At 39.6% G+C, this 23,511-nt stretch overlaps 1 protein-coding gene across 1 annotated transcript in view; it reads left to right on the plus strand.

The window, feature by feature from the left end:
- large2 (LARGE xylosyl- and glucuronyltransferase 2) overlaps positions 1-23,511 on the plus strand; it is a 106,680-nt gene that overhangs the window by 3,367 nt on the left and 79,802 nt on the right. The window lies entirely within an intron of this gene.

The raw sequence follows: 23,511 nt of genomic DNA on the forward strand, positions 1-23,511 counted from the left end.
TGTGCTGCACTACAGTCCCCAGCATGCATTGCAACATAATGTGTGCTCTGACTCTCCTACCATAACAACAGTTTACGGGACAGCAATTACACCTCAGTTCCACACAATTCCACACCAGTCATATCACCAAACTAACATCAGCCTCCGCAGCTCAGAAACTGAGCCCAAGTCTTAATGAACTTGCAACAAAGACAGGATGCCAGGTGTGGAGTTCAAGCTGACAGGTAGGTTTGAAAGACTGAGGGACATTTAAACTTGGAATATTTGAAGTATTCATGTACTATTGTACATGTACTATGTACATGTAGGTCTATAACAAATGCCTATATTTTACTATTTTGACTAAACCATGGCCAGTTCGGGTTCTAGCACAACATTAATTAAAAATGAAATAAAAACATTTTTTCTCTGGCCCATAGATTTGTTGAGATTTTTTACTATGGCCCCTTTAGTGGTTGAGTTTGACACCCCTATATCATATATATCAAATATACAGTCAAGTATATTCAGTGAAGGCTCTCAAAGGGAACTGGAGCTCCACTTTGCTGTTGCTTTTGTTAGTTTGCTGCTCATTGATTTATCCATAGATCTCCCACAAGAACTGTCCAACATGATATTGCTGGAATCAGTGGTGTGTTTTGCTTGTAAACGATGCTTCAGACTCAGCCATGAATTAACTTTGGTTATGTCAAGTGAGCCATCAATGGAACTTAGTGTGTAAAAGCTAAAAATTATGGTTGCTTATGGATAGCTTGAAAGCTCAAACTAGGAAAATGTGTTAATGGCAATGTTTTTTTTTTTTTTTTTGGAGCATCAATAATTTACTAATATGTTAATATGTTAACTTTGATGCCACTAGTCATGATAATACATTTTGTTTTTATGGACAAAGCCAGGTTTGTATATTTTAACTGCAGTTTACCTATAATGACATCACAAGTTACTTTGGCCAAATTTTCATTTCAGATTCTCTCTCTCTCTCTCTCTCTCTCTCTCTCTCTCAGTGTAAATGTCATACCTGTGCTCTGGATCACATGAATGTGAATGGCTTTAATGCCATTGTTCAGCTCAGAGTAAAATGCCTTATTAACACCCCTGGATGGACCCTCACAGAGCAGGTACTATTTGGGTGCTGGATCATTCTCAGCACTGTAGTAACACTGACATGGTGGTGGTAGTGTGTTGTGCTGGTATGATTGGATTAGACACAGCAGAGTTGCTGGAGTTTTTAAACACTGTGTCCACTCACTGTCCACTCTATTAGACACTCCTACCTATTCAGTCCACCTTGTAGATGTAAAGTCAGAGACGACAGCTCATCTGCTGCTGCACAGGTTGTGTTGGTCATCCTCTAGTCCTTCATCAGTTGTCACAGGACACTGCCAACAGGACATTTTGGTTGGTGAGCTATTATCAGTCCAGCAGTGACACTGAGGTGTTTAAAAACTCCAGCAGCACTGCTGTGTCTGATCCATTCAGACCAGCGCAACACACACTAACACACCACCACCACGTCAGTGTTGCCGCAGTGCTGAGAATGATCCACCACCCAAATAGTACCTGCTCTGTGAGGGTCCATGGGAGTCCTGACCACTGAAGAACAGGGTAAAAGAGGGCTAATGGAGTATGCAGAGAAACAGATGGACTACAGTCTGTAACTGTAGAACTACAAAGTGCAGATATACAGTAAGTGGAGCTGATCAAATGGACAATGTAGAAACAAGGAAGTGGCCATGATTTTATGCCTGATTGGTGTAGTGTATAAATAGTGTAAAAAAAGTGTAAAATTCGAAATGAACCAGAGATCTTGTATAAATGCATACATTCACATAGACATAGCTTGTGTGGTGTGGATGAAGTGTATAATAAACTGAGGAAGCTGAAGTGCACGCTGTGACGGGGATGAATTCACACTGGTGAATAAGTCTACCTCTCCTCCTGGCAGGTACCTCCCGGCCATAGCTGTGTCCTTCTGTCCTAATGGAAAAGCTCCCCACAGGGCCTGTAGCACCAGCATGAGGGTTTTCTTTGTTTAGAGAGGGAATTACGCAACGCTGGGCTGCACACAGTCGCATGCACAGAGGTCAGCCGGGAGCTTTAAGCTCCTATCAGTTTTTTAAAAAGCCATTTTGAAGGGCTTGGCTGTGTAATAATTCAGCAGTCCGTGTTTATGAGGGGGAGATCTGCTCTAACGCTGAGGAGTGATCAGTAAGAGGCTCAGCGCAGTGTTACACAACATCTCACTCACAGATGAAAATCAATACATGCTGAACTTGGACTTGCTTTACCTCCCACATGCCCTCCATACAATCACACAGAAAGCTTTGCACACTTGCTCAGCAGTGATGAGAGGGTCAGGGACTACAAGCAGTCGGCCAGCATTCGCTGTGCACTTCAAATACTGCTCCACCTGCTATAGGTGTATGTGTGCGAGACGTGTAGTATACTTAGTACAGAACACTGTAAAAGGCCTGGGAGGGTGGAGGATTAGTGCAGTGTTACAATGTTTCCCCCTATTTTATAGAAGCCCTGCAATATCTGTTTTTGATTGATTGATTGATTGATTGATTGATAAATAAATAAATAGTTTGTAAAAAGTAAAATAGTATCTAAAATAATACTATTTTTATTGCTCCTAAATAAATACATAAATAAATAAATGAAGATAACAACTAAATAAATAGTTACTAACTAAATAACTAAGTAGTTAAAGTGTAGAACTATTTTACTATATATTTTATATATTTTTAATGAAACAATAAATAAAAATAATCAACTGATCGTGAAATACCAACATAATGTATTATTGCTTCTAAAAAAATGAATAAATAAAATATTTTCTAATGAAAGACATTATTTAGAATGAATTAAGTAATAAATAAAAATACCTGACTATATCTCATACACATGTAGTTCATTTATTATTGCTTCTAAATAAATATTTAAACAATAATAGTGTATAAATAGTTACTAAATATTTATCCATGAAACTAACTCACCCGGCAAATAAATAAATTAATTCATAATGCATAAATAATATAAAGGATGATTTTAAAAAAATGATTAAATAATAATGATACAAATTGATAATGTAATGATATATTTAAATAAAACTCTAAATAATAAAATAGTTACTAAAATAATGATTGATATATTTTGCTCATAAATAGATTGGTAAATAAATAAATAAATGAATGAACCGCAACTTATTCCCCAAGTAATTGCCAGCTAATCCGATTAAGTGACAAACATACAAATGAATCAGTAACTAACTAGTTCAGATATATTAGGCCGTTACTCTATAAGTAACTAATTAAATCTCAGTAACTAATTAACTAAGGAATTTACCAGCGAAAGAAATAAGTAAAACCTTTATTTAAGGATGAAGCTGGTCTTTCTTCCTGTAGACGGGTTCCAGAAAGGCTGAAGATCAGCAACAAAGCGGCTGTCAGTCAGTTTGGCAGTAACGGCACATCCAGCAGATTTTTTACAGCATCTTTACTGAGAGCGTGAGATTTATGGGACAGTGTGAAAAAGCTTTCCGGCGCTGTACCACGCTCCGTTATTTCATTAGACGTCTGTGCTCTTGATGTTTGCATGCTCAGGCTGGGACCAGGGCCAGGCTGGGAAAATCGAGGGGAAATGGTGCCGAGGATTAAAAATTGATATAAATCCTCCCATTAAATATTTAGCAATTCACTGCCTTTGTTCCTTCACTTTACAAGAAAGCGACATCAGGCTTCGAACAGAAAGTCTGTCTCTACAGCATGTTCCTCCCCACGTTCATCTAACATTGATGCTACGGTACACACTTGACATAAAATACTTCCCTGAGTACTCCTGCCTTTGCGTTTAAGGGGGTGACATGCTGGCGCTCCAGCGTGAGCTGACGAGGCTGTGGAAGCTCCATCGACTGCTGGTTTGTGTTGTTTTTTCATGCTGCTGTTTGTTTTCCTGTGGAGTGGCAAACTGAGCTATCGAGCACGAAAGCAGATGATAAACTGTTAGAGGCTCATTTCTCCTCTGCTGTCAATAACCTCCCGCAGCGTGTGATTAGAATTGCTCTAATCATCCCCCTGCTTGCTCCGCTCAACAGGACCCTTAACACCATCCTCACTGATCACCCACCACTAGAGCAACGAGCCATAGAACGGAGGGGGGTCACCTATGATTTAACCTCTGTTTTTAAACTTTTTCAAACACATCTGCATCATTAAATCACTCAGGTCTCAGTCATGCGGTTTGGTGTGAAACTAGAGTCAGAGTTGTTCACAGTAGTGGTGATAGGAACCAGACGTCCACATCTAAAAACCCCCTCAAACAAAGTTAGTTGTGACGATGCTGCTTGATGTATGAGACAATGTTTTGCAATAGTTTTGAGACCTAAAATATGTTTTCCAATTCTGTTCATTGTAAAGGGGCACATGTAGGGTGCTGAGGCGCGATAGTCCCCAAGGAAAACTTTACTACTATTTTCCATCATCATTACATCTGAAAAAACTCGTCTGCTGCCCATGTTGGATAGTACATAAAAAGGCTATATGTGTGCTCTTGACATTGTGACCCCTGGATCACCACCACTGTAAAGTGATGTGATGCATTTCTCCACAACAAACCATTTCACAACAAACCAGTCTGAATGGCTCCCCATTCAGAATGGTTTCCCAGCAGGCATGGGACATCAATTTGACATAAAAAAGACGTTAGATGAAAATGAAAATTAGACTGACATCCAAACCCAACGTTGGTTTGATGTACCCCCCAAACGCTGGACAGACGTTGAATTTTAGTTGAAAATGAAAATTGGGCTGACGTGAAAACCCAACTTTGGCTGGGCGTCACCCTCCAACATTGGACAGATGTTGAACTTTAGTTGAAAATGAAAATTGGACTGATGTCCAAGCCCAAACGTTGCCTTGACATCACCCTCCGACGTGGGACAGACATTGAATTATAGTTGAAAATGAAAATCAGGCTGATGTCAAAACCCAACGTTGGCTTGACGTCACCCTCTGACTGAATTGTACAGAAATTTTGAAAAACTGGTAAAACTGCCCTTCAAGACTTAATATTCAGTGGGTGATGGGTTATTATTATATGGGCTTAATATTAGTTTTAATACTACTGTTATTAATATTGATATTGTTTCTGTTCATAACCATATATCTTCAGTTCTATTTATAAATGGAAATAACAGAATTTGTGCCTCAGTCTAGCATATATGTATCTGCGTACGACTATATGATCCTACTGAAGAGATGAATGTGCATTTTACTGGGTTGAAAATTGTTTTGGGGATGTATTTACAGAAACAATTTGGGTGGCTATTGACTTCAAGTGCTTGCAATGTTAGCCTTGTAGCTCCAGTTCTGAACTAAAGTAGTAAAAGTTGGTCTCCAAACATGTCTTGGCTGATCAACTATATCTAGGGTAGGTGGTAAAGTAGGTAAATCTGTTTTTACATTTCCTGTAATATTATCATAAAACATACATTCAGTTCAAACTTTTGATATGTTGTATAGTTTCTGTCTCTGTACAGTCAAGAGAGCTACGCTGCTTCTGATATTCAGTTTTTCTCCCATTCGTTCAGGCTCTGCTCAACATAACTGTGCTTGGTTTATATATAAAAGCTCACTGTTGACCTTTATATGATGGAGTTTTATGTAGGAGGTGATGCAGAATGTGCCTCATCAGCCCCTCCATGCCTGCACGCTTTATACACTCTTTTAGCTGCTGAGGTCATTTGTTAGATCGGACATGGTGCACATGTGTGTGGGTATACGCACGTGTGTAGGCGTGTATTCGTGCCCTTTAAAATGCCATTTCAGTGTTATTTTTTTAACGTTTACTGCCCACTATTTTGCTCAGTTTCTCATAATACAGGTAAATGTACCTGCATTTAAAAGCCCGTAATCTACTCTACTGCACTTCATTTTCCTCCATGAAGTCCATTCATGTGGTTTTATATGATGTTATATACAAAAATGTGCACAAGGAGTAGAGGTCCTAAAGGTAGATGACTTCAAATATCTTGGGTCAACCATCCAGAGCAATGGACAGTGTAGAAAAGAGGTGAAGAAGAGGGTGCAGGCAGGATGTGTGTCAGAAGGATAGCAGCAAGAGTGAAAGGGAAGGTTTACAAGACAGTAGTGCGTCCTGCTATGATGTATGGTTTGGAGACTGTGGCTCTGTCTAAAAGACAGGAGGCTGAACTGGAGGTGGTGGAGATGAAGATGCTGAGATTTTCGTTGGGAGTGACAAGGATGGACAAGATTAGAAATGAGCAGATCAGAGGGACAGTGAAGGTGGAGCAGTTTGGAGATAAAGCCAGAGAGGCCAGGTTGAGATGGTTTGGACATGTGTTGAGGAGGAATATTGGATATATTGGTCAAAGAATGTTGGAGATGGAGCTGCCGGGTAGAAGGAGAAGAGGTAGACCTCAGAGAAGGTTTATGGATGTAGTGAAGGTGGACATGGAGATGGCTGGTGTAAAAGTAGAGGAGGCAGTGGATAGGGCAAGATGGAGGCAGATGATCCGCTGTGGCGACCCCTAAAAGGAGCAGCCGAAAGAAGAAGAAGATATACAAAAATGTGCCATTTGTTTTTACATAACCATTTTCCAACCTCTCTTTATCTCTGAGTTAAACAGACTGTTTTTGTTGCCATGCCTTCAAGACAATATACACTATATGGCCAAAAGTATGTGGATGCCTGAACATCATATATGTATGAGCTTTCATTCATAGCTGAAAATGAAAATTGGGCTGACGTCCAAACCCAATGTTGGCTTGACGTCAACCTTCTGATGTTGGCCAGATGTTTTAGTTAAAAAAATGAAAATCAGTCTGATGTCAAAACCCAACAGGCTATTTTTGTTACCATGCCTTTGAGGCGTGTACACTATATGGCCAAAAGTATGTGGACACCTGAACATCACTCCTGTATGACCTTTCATTGCAAAACCATGGACATTAATACAGAGTTGTCCCCCACCCTTTGCTGCTATAACAGTCTACACTTCTCTTACTTTCCCGAGATTTTGGAGTGTGTTTATGAGAATTTGTGCCCATTCAGTGAAATGAATGAATGAAATATTATATTTGAACATATATTTTTTTTTTTTGAGATCAGATATTGATGCTGAACAGGAAGGCCAGGCTTGTAATCGATGTTCCAGTTTATCCCAAAGGTGTTCAGTGGGGTTCAGGGCTCCTTAGATGTCTTTATAGCCTTGTTCAGGCTGCCAGCCCTAGTCTGATTTTTGGCACATGCATATTGTATCCATATTGATTGTTGATAGACTGGACTGCAAAAATAGACAAGAAATCCGATTTTTGCAAATCACATCCAAACCATATTTGGAGCTGGTGATGTGATTCCAATCAGATTTTCAAATTTTTACACATGCATCTCAGTCTGGCCGCTATGGATGCTCACATAAGATTTCAGAGTGTCTTCTGCATCGCTCGCAATGTGACAAACAATAATGACGTCAAATCTACAGTGACTGAAGCTCTGTGATTCAAGAAAAGCAGCAAAGATTCCCGCTTATGTCAGAGAATTTTGGGAAGTTTGGAGGAGGACGTTTGAGATGCGTAGTTACGTAGTTACTGATGCCTATGTCATTGCTCCAGCTTCCCATGCAGATAGATTGGATTAGCTCGGATATGGTGCACAGGTTTGAGCATCAGACTGCCGGATTCTCATCTCTCATCACTCCAGAGAACACGATTCCAGTGGTGGCATGCTTTACACCATTCCAGCCGACGCTTGGCATTGCATGTAGTGATTTTAGGGTTGATTGCAGCTTCACAACCATGACAAAAACATCTTATTCTGATGTTGCTTCCAGTGGCAGTTTAGAACTCTTTAGTTAATGATGCAACAGAGAGTAGGCGATTTTTACATGCTACATGATTCAGTACTCTGTTAAGTGGGGTTTTGCTCTGTGGCTGAGCTGCTGTCGTGGCTAAGATGCTTCCATTTCATAATAATACCACTTACAGTCATGTACATATGATGTATGGATCATTCTTGTGTTGCAAACTATGTAGAGCAATTTCAAATGGTAAAAAAATGAAAAATATACTTATCAGAAAACATCCATCCATCCATCAATTCATTTTCTAAGCCGCTTCTCTGTCAGGGTCGTGGGGGGTGCTGGAGCCTATCCCAGCAGTCATCGGGCGGAAAGCAGGATACACCCTGGACAGGTTTATCAGAAAACATCATCATTTAAATTGCTTTGAAAACATAACATAGTATTTTATTAAAATTAGTCCTAAATAGCCTTTAAATAAAATCAATTTAGATTTTTTTTTCTTAGTTGTTTTGTTTTACCAAAGGGTCTTCCATATGTAAATGAGCTGTATTCTGATTCAGTCTTGCATCATGCCTCATTCAAAAAACACTTCTCATAACTTCAACATGAAACTGGCGTGGGGTGCTCTGGGTTAAATGGGCAGACATACAATCTGCCACTTTATTAGATACTACCTTGCTAGTAAAAGGTTGGACCCCCTTTTGCCTTCTGAACTGCCTTAATTCTTCATGTCATACTTTCAACAAGGTGTTGGAAACATTCCTCAGAGATTTGGTTGGTTATTTTAGTTCCTGTTGCCTTTCTATCATCTCGAGCCAGTCTGCCTATTGTCCTCTGACCTCTCACATCAACAAGGCATTTTCATCCACACAACTGTCACTGACTGGATATTTCCTCTTTTTCGGACCGTTCTCTGTAAACCCTAGAGATGGTTGTGCGTGAAAATCCCAGCAGATCATCAGTTTCTGAAATACTCAGATCAGCCCGTCTGGCACCAACAACCACGCCACATTCAAAGTCACTTAAATCACCTTTCTTCCCCATTCTGATGCTCGGTCTGCACTTCAGCAAGTTGTCTTGACCACCTCTACATGCCTAAATGGATTGAGTTGCAGCCATGCGATTGGCTGATTAGCTATTTGTGTTAACAAGCAACTGAACTGTACTTAATAAAGTGGCAGGTGAGTGTATGTGCATGCACTGATTTTTGTGACATCTGAAAAACAATTAATTTTCAAAAATAATGAAGTTCCATATTTTGGACTGTATGAAGGAGTAAATTTTGCTAGTGTGGCACTGTTTAAATGCTACATCACCCTTTCAATTTAAAAAAGCATGGTAACTCAGCTGCTGATGTATAAGGAAATGTTCAAAAAAACACGAGCCACATGCCCACATGCAGCATCAGAGAAAATGATTCATGACTCACTGAGGCTATGCACTAACATAGTGAGCTATATTGAGCTACATTCATCCATTCTCCCCTACATACAGAGGGAGATGAATGAGAGTGGAGAAAATAAACAGACCCAGGAGGTGAGGAGTGGGATAGCGTGAGTGGGGGGGGCTTTCAAAGAACAATGATTTATTTTGAATTCTCAGAGCTCTGGGATCATTTCTTAGAGAACCCCTTTCCCCTCAGGATCAGGAGTGAGATATATGATTTTGTCTGTTTTCTGGGCTATATGTATATCTGCGCTCACTGGCCACTTTAATGGAAACACCTACCCTGCTCTACTACTATAGGAAACTTTGTGCTTCCACTCACTGGCCACTTTATTAGAAACACCTACCTTGAAGTTCCACTAATTGGGAACTTCATAGGAAACATTTACCTTGTATTCCAGTCACTGGCCACTTTATTACAAACATCTACCCTGTAATTGTACTCACTGGCCACTTTATTGCAAAGACCAAATCATCTCATCATCAGCTGGTCAGCTGGATCAGCTGGGACACTGACTGAATGTTCTTACTTTATTGTTGAAGTTTACATTTTAAATGAATAATTTAATTCTTGAAATATCCAATGGAAGACTGTCCAGAGATGAACAGAAGGCCTAACAAATCATACTGTTTACTCTCAGTCCATACAGTCCACACATTGGAACTAAGTTGTGAGTTGAGTTTTTGAATGAATTGTTTTTGTGATATAATGAATACAAACACATATACAAATGTTTCAGCCTACAGCAGTTTCCAGCATTTACACAGAAGTTATAAGGAGTGTTTCCTGCAATATAGAACAGCCAGTCAGAACAGAGGTAAGTTAAATAAATTAGCCTTAAAGGTACAGTAACAAAACCAGCCTGTTTAATTCTAAGGACTAAAGTAAGTTTAGAAAAAAGAATTCTGGCTGTTTTTGGTACATAAACCCACACACAGATTATATGTGGATCTCAGGGGAAAGAAAATAGAAGCAAAATTTAGAATATAGGCCCTTCGTCAAGCTTCAACTTTCCATCTTCAATCTAGAAATGGATTCAACCAAAGAAATGGTCACCAGCGTTGGCTTTGTACTAACATAACATAACAACTAACATAACAAATCCATAGCAGAAAAGATCACTTTTGTTTCTTGTTTGGATCTTTATGGTTCGGGCTGAATGCCTGGCTCTCTTAGACATGGTTCAGAAAGTGATGAAGGATGAGAGAGTGATTTATACAACGGTCCATCGACAGATGAGCTACAGTGTCTAGCTGCACACCACAAAGAGGTGAGTTTCTAATAAAGTGGCTGGTGCAAATGCCTCTCAGTAGCTAGAGAAATCTCACTTGGTGGCTCTACAGAGCATCTTTATTCAGCCCCTTCCCTCTCTGCACGCAGGTCTCCTCCATCATGTGTCTGCCTGGTGGGCTGTTAGAATGGCTGGATTGTTATGCAGAACTCCCTGCACTCTGTCAGTCTTCTGCCTCAAACTCAGCGGCTCCTCTGCTGCCACTTTCTTCTGCCTGCAGATCGCATGACAAATCACAGCCTGAATCCTGGGAGCGCTGAGATTTAGTGCTGAGTAAGGGCCGAGCTGACAGGCTGAGGGAGTGAGGGTCCGTGTCTGCATGTTAAGTATTCAGTGAGGGCAGTGAGCAGCTGTTCGCAGTGTGATGAGTTTGGTTTAATGGACCTGGCTCTGGTCAGTGGGAGCCTACAGGCAGTGCCAGTGTCAGAGAGACATACTGATATAGAGGAGGACGACAGGACTTCTAAAGCAGAATACAAACACTGAACTTTTAAATGCAAGAACGAGCAGCAGTACATCATTCCAGCTGACTGTTACTTACAATACCAGGGAAATGTGTGGATGTATCTGACTGAAGAAATAATGTAATCCAAAAGAATAATTGGAATCACTGTTTTAAATCATATAATGACTATTTAGGTGCAGATAAATGTATAAATGTAATATATATATATATATATATATATATATATATATATATACTTATATACTATAAGGCTGTAAATAGAAATGAAGAAATGTTAATGTTTCGAGAATAATGAGCAAAATCAATTAGAATTAAGAATTGAGTTCTAATGAAATTGATCATATTTCATAAGATCAAATCTTAAAGACGGAATTCCACCAAATTTTTAACAGTTTTATATAACTTGGTGGTTGAGATGTAAACAGTCATTCAGAGTGGTTTGGTGTGAAATGGTTCATTGTAGTGTCTCAGATTTCTTTACAGTGGTTGTGATGGGAACCAAGAATCACAGTGTCTACCACACAAATATAGCTACTTTATTTACCAAAACCACCAATGAACCTTCACATGTCTTCTGAGATTTTCTTATGCAGTGTTGATGATAAAATAGCAATAAATGTGGAAAAAAGACATTTTTCTTTGGTCTTATAACACCCTGCATATATCTCTCCACCGTGACTAGCTTTAAAAATATGCTTACCGGCCACTTTATTAGGTACATATTAGGTGCATTTAGGCATGTAGAGGTGTTCAAGACAACTTGCTGAAGTGCAGACGAGCATCAGAATGGGGGAAGAAAGGTGATTTAAGTGGCTTTGAACGTGGCGTGGTTGTTGGTGCCAGACGGGTCTGAGTATTTCAGAAACTGCTGATCTGCTGGGATTTTCACACACACCCATCTCTAGAGTTTACAGAGAACGGTCCAAAAAAGAGAAAATACCCAGTGAGTAGCAGTTGTGTGGACGAAAATGCCTTGTTGATGTGAGAGGTCAGAGGAGAATGGGCAGACTGGTTCGAGATGATAGAAAGGCAACAGGAACTCAAATAACCAACCAAATTCTCTGATGAATGTTTCCAACACCTTGGTGAAAGTATGACATGAAGAATTAAGGCAGTTCTGAAGGCAAAAGGGGGTCCAACCTTTTACTAGCAAGGTGTACCTAATTAAGTGGCCGGTGAGTGTACATTTTAGTCCAAAAGCATCTCTCAAAACTGTCAGCACCAGTGTAAACGGTTCTGACCCTGTAAGTTCCTCTAGAACAGAGCGTTTAACACCAAACCACTCTGAATGAGTTTGTTTACATCTCAACCATTTAATTATGTAGACATCTAAAAAAAATAAATGAATCTTTAAGATTCCCCTTTAAGGCAGACAGATAATGGATACTAACCATGCATTATGTTTTATTTTATTCATCTTGTTCCCAGAATTCTTGAAATATTAAATAAATCTTTAAAAATATTTTTTATTGAATAGTCTGTAATATGTAAATCCACATTGTGTATGTTATTATTAGATATAAAACAACAACCAGGGGTAATATTGCAAGTGAATGTACATACAGAAGGTGGAGAGTGTCATGATCTTAAAGACGTTTTGATCTAAAACTGAACGTGCATGTGCTTGAAAATTGTATTTTAAGATGAATATAAAATAAAAAACCCCTACAAACAAATACTTTTCATTTAGGACTGCAGTGTAGCAGTGTAGTTTTGGAAGACGCTGCTGCCAACTACTATATCATCCTAATTGCTATGCGTGCCTCGTTAAAAGTTAATTAGTGGAATGTCTCTCCTCGTTAATGCATTGAGCCAATTAGGTGTGTCACTGGTGAGGTGGATCTAAATAGCTCTATTTACTAGAAGGTCACAGTTTCTGATTTGAGTAATTGCAAATGTGTTATTTCATAGTTTTGATGTCTTCACTATTATATTAAAATATTAAATAAGTAAAAAGAGGAAGCCCTTTCTATGAGTAGGTGTGTCAATATTTTTTGAAAATGAACATTGCAGTTCATCTTCAGTGCGTTAAAGTGCCCATATGATAAAAAAACTGATTTTTTCCATATATGGAAACTGAGTTCATCATGATTGTGATGTCACTAAGACACAAAGAAAGTTAAAAAATAATGATGTAAAACTGAATATTGGCTGGTTTGTGTGTATAAAACCACATAAACGTTATATCTTTACTTTGCGGGGCAGGGGATTGGGCAATAGACTATGAGAAAAGTGGAGGATATGGGCCCTTTAAAAGTTGTAAAAGCTCTTAATGGCTGTTTACTGGACTTTTTAAACTGCTAGTATATATTACAGTGCATGATCTCAGCTGCAAGGTGTGACCTGTGCTGGGGTCAGAGCGGCGGAGGCGGCCATATCTGGGCTGAGTTTTTTCCTACTCTGAGCTCACATGGCGTTTGGTGCTGGCCTCGGAGCGGCTGTGGGAGTGAAGGAGGCTTTTAAATAGAATCCTCGCTCCCGTTCCAGCTCAGAGGCCACAGCGCAGAGGAGTAGGAGCTGCGAATGTGGTGGATGATATAACTGCGTCAGAGGCTGATAGGCGTACACCAGTGTTAGGGCCAGGATTTCATTTTAAGGGGGCTGGTTACAGGCTGATGACGCCAGCTAGCAAGCATCGAAGAGGAATTCCACCAATTTTCCAATTTGAAAAAAAATTTGAATTATTATAATGTAAACAAAGTCATTCAGAGTGGTCTGATGTGAAATGCCTGTTCTAGAGAAACCTAGAGTCATAGTTGTTCACTGTGGTGAAATGAACCAGACGGCTGAAGAGTTTAAAGCTCCCTCCCAGAAAGTTACTGCAAGAAATTGTCATAAATATGCTGCTTGATGCCTGAGACGATAGTTTTGAGATTGGATTGTTGTTTAGAGTGTACTTTTGCCAGTGCCATTCATGGTGGAGAAGTCCACATAGGATGTTAATGAGCAAAATAATCCCCAAAGAAAACTTTGTTTTCTGACATTTTACCATAATGAACATTACATGTAGGAACTCAGAAGACACGTGTTGGTTCAATGATCATTTTGGAAGATAAATGAAATGTCTATGTGTGTTGTAGAGCTTGTGAGCCCTGGTTCCTTTCACCACCACTGTTAAGAAATCTGAATCTAAGTTTCTCTACAATTAACCATTTCACATCAAACCTCTCTGACTGACTTTTTTTACATCTCATGATAAACATGATGCAGAAATGTTAAAAAAAATCACTTAAAGAGACCTCACCAGAGGGAGAATGACCACAACCAACTGACCAACCAGCTAAATCATTAGAAAACTAATCATCCAGTATCATCCATCCATCCATCTTCTAAGCCGCTTCTCCGTCAGGGTCGCGGGGGGTGCTGGAGCCTATCCCAGCAGTCATCGGGTGGAAGGCAGGATACACCCTGGACAGGTCGCCAGTCCATCGCAGGGCTCATCCAGTATCATAAACAGGGAAAACAGTTAATCATAAATAATTACAGTCTTAATAAATATTTTACAATATCACATTTCTCATGACATATTCCAACATGCCAAAATTATTAGTTTTATTGTTTTTGTGGTAACTCCAGTTTCCTTCCACAGTCCAAAGACATGCAGTCAGGCTGATTGGACACACTAAATTGCCCCTGGGTGTGAGTGAATGTATATGTCTGTCTGTATGCCGTGTGATGGACTGGTGACCTGTCCAGGGTGTATCCTGCCTTCCACCCAGTGAGTGTTGGGATAGGTTCCAGCTCCCCTTGCGACCCAGAAGGATAAGTGGCTTAGAAGATATGTGTGTGTGTGTGTCCGTGTGTGTGTGTGTGTGTGTGTGTGTGTGTGTGTGTGTGTGTGTGTTGTGGTATAAACAAGCATTTTAATTTAATTCAGAATTTAATTTAATTCTATGGTAATTCTAGTAGATATGGAATACTTGCCTGTTAAATGTTCTGCCATTGGCCTGTGCAAGTAGTCGGTCTTCAGGCTGAATGGTCGAAGACTGCAATATTCTTTTAGCCCAAAATTTCTCATAGTTGTCCCCAGATGTTCTTGTTAAAGAGATTACATCTGGCCTTGCATGACTAGATAAGTAGGAAGTAGCTCAACTCAGCTCAAAGATTTCACCACTGAAAGAAACAGTGGAAGCAAATCGCCGTTAATCTCCAAAATGGTAACTTTACAGGAGAAAGAAAAAACCTACTTTACTTTTAATGTAAGTCAATAGAACCCGAGTTTTTTCCACCTCCTTTTGGACCATTTCTTTTGGTCCATTCAGCATGAAATTTATACACAATATAAAGGACAACATGCATTTTCAAATTATGTCAAAAACTGAAAATGGGCAAATATTGGAGAGATTTGCTTCCAACTGCAGCGAAATGCTGTGTTTACATGTTTACATTGAAAATCATCTTTCTGTGCCTTTCTGCATGACAGTTGGAGAGATACAGGCATATGAATGTTGCCATGGTGATAAGTCTTGCTGAAAATTTGTGATCATCTATTTTGTTTTATTTATTTAGGAAAGAAAAAAAGCTTTGCGGATACAAAAAATCTGCCATTTCTTTTACACTCAGCGGCCACTTTATTAGGTACATCTTGCTAGTAAAGGGTTGGACCCCCTTTTGCCTTCAGAGCTGCCTTAATTCTTCATGTCATACTTTCAACAAGGTGTTGGAAACATTCCTCAGAGATTTTGGTTGGTTATTTGAGTTCCTGTTGCCTTTCTATCATCTGGAACCAGTCTGCCCATTCTCCTCTGACCTCTCACATCAACAAGGCATTTTCATCTGCACAACTGCCGCTCACTGGATATTTTCTCTTTTTTGGACCGTTCTCTGTAAACCCTAGAGATGGTTGTGCGTGAAAATCCCAGCAGATCAGTAGTTTCTGAAATACTCAGACCAGCCCGTCTGGCACCAACAACCACGCCACGTTCAAGGTCACTTAAATCCCCTTTCTTCCCCATTCTGATGCTCGGTCTGCACTTCAGCAAGTTGTCTTGACCACCTCTACATGCTTAAATGCATTGAGTTGTGGCCATATGATTGGCTAATTAGCTATTTGTGCTAACAAGCAATTGAACAGGTGTACTTAATAAAGTGGTTTCCATTGTCATCTAGAAGCTTGTTTCAAAGGGTGCATATCATTTCTCTTAATAATGTAAGCACTGTTAAAGTTTCAAGCACACACTCCAGTCTGTGCAGTATGTATATGTAAACTAAGTTGCAAAATCAGGCTATTTCAAACTGGCTGATAAAAAAACACAAAACAAAAAAAAAACAATGCTTTTACATAATCCATCCATTCAGTTTGCAGTTTAGCAGTAGCCATTCTCACTAAAGTTAAAAAGCGGGTTTCAGCCTGGACTACTTTTTGAATGAGGCACAGTAAAAAGCAGCCAATCAGAACAGAGCTAATTTGCATATATAAGTCTTGTGCTGTAAAATGGGATTCCAAGGAATAAAGAGAGATTGGAAATTATATTTGGAAAAATGGGACAGTTTTTGGTACGTAGAACCAGATGCACCTTATACGCGTATATCAGGGGACATAAATAAAATGCAAAAAATATGTAGGATATGGGGGGTGGAGGGAGGGAATGTGATGAAATTGTGTGAAGTATGTGTGTCTGTGTCTCTATTAATCTGATGCTCTGAATTATTCAATATCCATTTTGCCCAGCGCTATGGACTCTTTAGGCTACTGTGCACCAGACACATGTAGCATCGCGTAGTGGATACTGCACAAACCTCAGCTGCACTTCATACAATGTGTGGCAGTGAGAACTGCGATAAATGTCGATTTTTATACTCTGTTCATATGGATCACATCATACATGAATTTTTCTCATATGGTTTCACCCCTTTTCATAGTAGCCATAAAAAGGCCATTTTAAGGTCTCTCAGTGTTTGATCTGTAAACTGTTTTCTTCAGTTTACAGGTTGATGGAATATCTTTCAGTAAAAACTTTATGATTTACCAAACCAGAAGCTGGATTATCATTTAAAGTGTTTTTATTGTATTTGAATGCAGTTTTTATTGTGTCAGTTGTGTAGGATTGTGTAGGATTAATATGAGGAAAGCTGCAGTCAAGCTGTCAGTTTTATCTCAGCGTGTATCTCTTTGTGGAAAGGTGTGGATTGTTTTCACAACAGAGGGTCTCACTCCTCCCCTTTCAGATATCATTGCTCCTTAGCAGCTTAACGCAGATTCACAACATTTCACACACAGAGGCTTTGTTCACACAGTTTTTGTGTCTCTAGTGTTTACAGATATATTACACTTCAAAAACATGTTGGGGTTACAATTGATTTAAAACAATACGTTATTTTCACAATATCACCTTCTTGAGTCATAATGATGGTGATTATAGTGATGACGATTATTATTGAGATTAATTAAGAGACCCTTATTAGTCCCACAATGGGGAAATTTCACCTCTGCATTTAACCCATCTGTGAAGTGAAACACCACATACACTCTAGTGAGCACACACACACACTAGGGGACAGTGAGCACACTTGCCCAGAGCGGTGGGCAGCCCAATCTGCAGCGCCCGTGGAGCAGTTGGGGGTTAGGTGTCTTGCTCAAGGACACCTCAGTCATGTGCTGTCGGCTCTGGGGATCGAACCGGCGACCTTCTGGTCACAAGGCTGGATCCCTAACCTCCAGCCCACAACTGCACCCCCATTATGCTGCAACCCATTATGATGCTGATGATGGTGACGTGTGTTGATGGTGATGATGATGGTAGTGATGGTGATGACGGTGGTGATGATGTGTTGATGGTGAGGATGGTGGTGATGATGGTGATACTAATGATTATCATGTTGGTGATGAGGTTGGTGATGTGATGGTGATATTGATCATGGTGATTATGATGATGACTATGATAATGGTGTTGACGATGACGATGATGTTTATGATGGTGGTGATAATGGTGATGATGTCTGGATGGTGATTATTATGATGGTAATGATGGTGACGATGTATTGATGGTGATGTTGGTGATGGTGATGATGGTGGTGATGATGTGTTGATGTTGATGATGATGGTGGTGATGATGGTGATACTAATGGTTATCATGTTGGTGATGAGGTTGGTGATGTGACGGTGATGATGATGATCATGGTGATTGTGATGATGACGACTATGGTGATGGTGATGATGATAATTGGAATGATGGTGATGATGATTTTATGATGATGGTGGTGATGATGACATTAATGATGTTAATGGTGGTCATAATGGTCATGATGTTAATGATGATGATGGTGATGATGGTAATGATGGGGATGATGACGATGAGATGGTGATAATGGTGACAATTGATTTTAAACAATACGTTATTTGAACAATTACACCTTCTTGAGCCGTCAATGTAGTAATATTGGTTTTTACATCAATTATATAGAATTCCAGGCACCACAGAGGTGCTCATCCTCAGATGGCCATATTTTGAGTTAAAGAACATGTTTTTACAATTTTAACTGCAATAATCTACATGACTATGAAATATATTATTAATATTGTATATAATGAAAACTGTTGTCCCTAGAAGTTGTGTCACTGGTGTTACTGTGTAACAGAAAAAACATATTTATATTTTAATATATAAATCACACTGCTGACTTCATTTGACTTTAGATTTATGAAAAGCACATGGTAAGTCCACTGTGTCTTTCAGTTAACAGAAAATTTCTCATTTAGCTCCTGATTTCATATGAAGCTTTTAGTTGACGTCACTGGTGTGACCTACTTTGTTCTTAGGTAATTGTGAAAAAATTGTCTACAAATGGAATAAATTACATATCTTAGTGGATATTCCTTGACTGACAGCATGTGGTTTGATCCTCTGTAGCAGCCTTTTTGTGAAATGCATTTTTACCGTCTCTGGTTTTACCTTTCTTATGAGTAACACCAATGATGATCAGTAACACCAGTGACTCCTAAGGATAGATAAAAAAAAAACAGTGGATGTTTCTCTAGAATGCCCCATATGTTATCTGTCTGGCAATGTGATCAGCAGAAACATTCAATCTCATATTTTCATTTCCAATTTGGGATGCTTTCATACTGAAATCCGATCTGTATCCGATATCCGGGAATGTGACTCAGTCTGAACAGCCAGATCACTTCAACTTCTAGCTCAATCCAATTCGACATTCATCATAATTTCATGCTACTGAGACCTCATAAACATTTGAGCTGATGTTTCTGTACAAACAAAATTAGAAGACACTGATCCAAACCGCACCGTGGCTCATGGCAGATGCCATAACATTACAGTTTAAAACTGTAGTAACTGCCAGCTTAGTGATCATCACAGCCATGATGTTATAGCAATAACACACAACCTCGAGTGTTCTTTTGCTTTTATTCAACAGTTAAATGAATAAAATAATAAATTAATTAACTGGGCCATGAACGCAATGTTTCATTCAGTTATCAGGAATGAAAGGTCGTTCTTAATGGCTTCCCTTTATCTCCCATGTTCAGCACATCTATCATCATACTGACCTTCAGTAGGGTCACTCCGGAGGTCATACTCAACAAAAGTCACTATTGTATCTTGGTGACATGTTTAACCCCCCGCAGTGCTCAGCATTCTCAAGCTTTATGAGTTTTTCCATCGTGCATGAGACGCCCATCGACCCTGCATAGATGCTGGCGTCTCTTTAATCCTTACCGGCCAAATCAATGTCTTTTGTCACAGGTCCTTATCGGAGCGAGGCAGGGCCCAGTGTTACAGCATTAAAGCTTTAGATGGGGGTTTACAGCCCGGTCTGTGAGCTGAATGGAGGTGAGGAGGGGGGAGGTGTCCATTAAAAGTGCGATAAAACTCAATAATCTCCCCATCTGAGTGGCCCGTGGCCACAGGCTACATGCAGACAGGCAGCATAATTAACTCCAAACAGCCCTTATGACTGCATAGATCTCTTTAAATGAAGGAGCTAATGGCTATTGGGTGCTGATCTAATTTTGCCACTGGGAGCGGGTCGAATTACATTTGGGAGAAGTAAAGGAGACTCTGAAGGAGGCGGTGAGCGGAGAGAGAGAGAAAGTGAGAGAGAGAGGGAGAGGGAAAGTAGAGAGAGATAGAAAGAAGAAGAGAACGAGACAGAAGGGGAGGAGAAAGTGAGTGAGTGAGAGAATGAGAGAAAGAGCTAGAGAGAGAAGAAAAGAATCAGGAGAGGGACAGAAAGAAGCAGGGTTTGTCATAAAAATTAAATTTTTTGGACATGAATGATGATGATGATGATGATGGTGTTGTTGATGATGGGGATGATGTCTTGATGGTGATGATGACAGTGGTGATGATGGTGATGATATGTTGATGATGATGATGGTGGTGATGACAGTGATGATTATCATGTTGGTGATTGTGATCATGACGACTATGATGATGGTGATGATGATGATAGTAATAGTGGTGGTGATGTTGATGATGGTGATGATGATGATGTTGATGATATCTTGATGGTGATGATGATGGTGGTGATGACGGTGATATTAATGATTATCATGTTGGTGATGAGGTTGATGATGTGATTGTGATGATGATGACTATGATGATGGTGATGATGATAATTGGAATGGTGGTGATGATGACATTAATGATGTTAATGATCATAATTATCATGGTGTTGATGATGGTGATGGTGTTTATGATTGTGGTGATGATCCTGATTGTGATGATGACGACGATGATGACTATGATGATGATCATGATGTTAATGAAGATGGTGGTGATGATAGTAATGATGGGGATGATGATGATGAAATGGTGATAATGGTGATGATTTTATGGTGATGGTGTTAGTGGTGATAATGATGATCATATTGATCTTGGTGTTGATGATGGTGATGACTATGATGGTGATGATGATGATAACGATCATGGTGCTGATGATTATGATGATAATAACGATTGAGATGATGGTCATGATTGATGACGTTGAGGAATAATACTGGCAAATGCTACGATTTTGTGCAGATGCTGCTCTGTTTTACATTTTAAACAGCCAGATAATGAAAATCCCTCCGTTCTATTGGATCAGTCATTCTGCTCAGCGCTTTGTTAAACTGAGACACTGTAGAAGAAGAGAGGAAAGTGAAACTGTAATTAAGCTCCATTGACACAAACAGATTTTGTTGTGTATTGACACAGTGGAAATTGCAGTTTGCCAAGGCTGCATGTGATTTATAGTCTCCCGTGTAAAACGCCCAGTTTAACCACTGCCAGATCTGCATTCTCTAAACCTCATAGAGGTCTGAGGGCTTGAACAGGAGGTCTAGCTGTGATAGTCAAGATCTGCCACTGCAGGTTCTGAACGCCACTCTTGGGGATACAGTTTGGTGTTTACTGCTCTAACACACTTGATTCAGCTCACAAGCTAAATGTCAAGCCTTTCACGAGTTGGATTATGTGCATTATGTTTATTAGAGCTGCTGATCTACAGAATCCCTACAGGGTGTAAGATTAGGAGACTTGCACCTGCACATACCTCATGGAACAGGCATGTGGAGTTAACTTCAAAGCTTCTACCTTGATTTCTCGCTAAGGTCTCTTTTTCCCATTTGAAGAGTTAAAAATAGGCTGGATCTAGGACTATACATTTGTTGAGAGAGGTCTTGCTTATTTTCCACCAGAGTGCAAGAACCATAAGCCGTTATGTAAATCAGACGTTGTGAATCTCCTCCAGTACAGCATAAAAATAATTTTATCTTTAAATAAGTAACCTGCCTGCCTCAAATAATAACTTACCAGAATGTATCAAGCTGATGATTGTTTTATTAATTTACTATTAGATCTTCAGTGAACTACAGTAGTTGTTGCCCCTGATTTCTTCGTTTTTTGCTAATTTGTTACATTTACATGTTTCAGACCATTCAGCTAATTTTAACACAAAATAAAGACAACAGCAAACAAACGATGCAGCTTTTAAATGATCATTCCATTTATTGAAGATACAAATTTATCCAAAACCTTAATCACACATGTGAAAAAGTAATTACCCCCAAACCTAATAACCTAATAACTGGTTGCGCCACCTTGGCAGTAACAAGTGCAATCCAATACATCAATGTAGAAGAACTTTGGCCCAATCTTCGTTGCAGAATTGTTTCAATTTGGCTACTTTGGAGGGTTTTTGAGCATGAACTGACCATTTAAGGTCTCAAGATGGGGTTCAAGTTAAGCCTTTGACTCGGCTACTCCAAAACCTTAATTTTGTTTCCTTTGAGCCATTGGCAGGTGGACTTGCTTGTGTGTGCACTTGAACTTTAGGTCACAAACTGATAGGCGGACATTCTCCTTCAGGATTTTCTGATAGAGAGCAGAATTCATGGTTCCATCAATTATGACAAGTCTTCCAGGTGCTGCAGAAGCAAAGCAGCCCCAGACCTTCGTACTACCACCACCATGTTTGACTATTGGTATGATGTTCTCATTGTGGAGCGGGGTGTTAGCTTTACGCCAGATGTAGTGAGACCATGTCTTGGACCATGAGACCAAAAATTTCCACCTTTGATTCATCAGTCCACAGAATATTGTCCCAGTCTTGGGGGTCATCTAGATATTTTTTGGCAGACGTAAGACAGGCTTTTGTGTTCTTTATGGTCAGCAGTGATTTGCACCTTGCTGCCGTTTTTGCCCAGTGTCTTTCTTATTGTGGAATTACTTACAATGACCTAAACTAAGGCAAGTGAGGCCTGCAGGTCTTTAGATGTTTGTCTGGGTCCTTTGTTGCCTCCTGCATGAGACGTTGATGCACTCTCTGTGAAATTTTGGTTGGCCAGTCATTCCTGGGAAAGGTTCACTTGTTTCAAGTTTTCTCCACTTGTGGATAATGGCTGTCATTGTGGTTTACTGGAGTCTCAGAGCCTTAGCAGTGTAACGCTTTCCAGACTAGTCGATTTTGAATTGAACTGAATTTGTTAACTAATTGATTTAGTAGCTAAGGGGGCAATTATGTTTTCACACAGCACAAAGTAGGACTGAAAATTTTTCCTTCAATAAATGAAATCATCATTTAAAAACAGAAAGAAGAAATTTGGCGGTCCAAATACTTTTTCACAGCACTGTAGATGTTGTAATAAAGCCAGCTTCTTCTTTTTTCTTTTTTTTCCATGTTTGTTTTTTTGCATTTGAACTACTTTTTCATTGGACATTGTTTTTTTTTTCTCCCCACAGCTGTTTCATATTATGGCATATTCCCAGTTCATCAAGACACCCATGCACCCACCTACCCAACAACACACACACACACACACACACACACACACACACACACACACACACACACACACACACACACACACACACACACACAAAAGACCTTTCAGTTCATGCTGACGACATGGACTTGTATTCCAAGCAGGACTTCATGATTGGTCAGTCTGTCCTGTTTGGACTAGCTAGTTGCATCTTGTTAGGTTAATCACTTAATTCTTTGCATCCCTCAGCTGCATCAGTTAGACAGAATTCATGAGT

The sequence above is a fragment of the Pygocentrus nattereri genome, chromosome 7, assembly GCF_015220715.1.
Source record: "Pygocentrus nattereri isolate fPygNat1 chromosome 7, fPygNat1.pri, whole genome shotgun sequence".
Classification (NCBI taxonomy): Eukaryota; Metazoa; Chordata; class Actinopteri; order Characiformes; family Serrasalmidae; genus Pygocentrus; species Pygocentrus nattereri.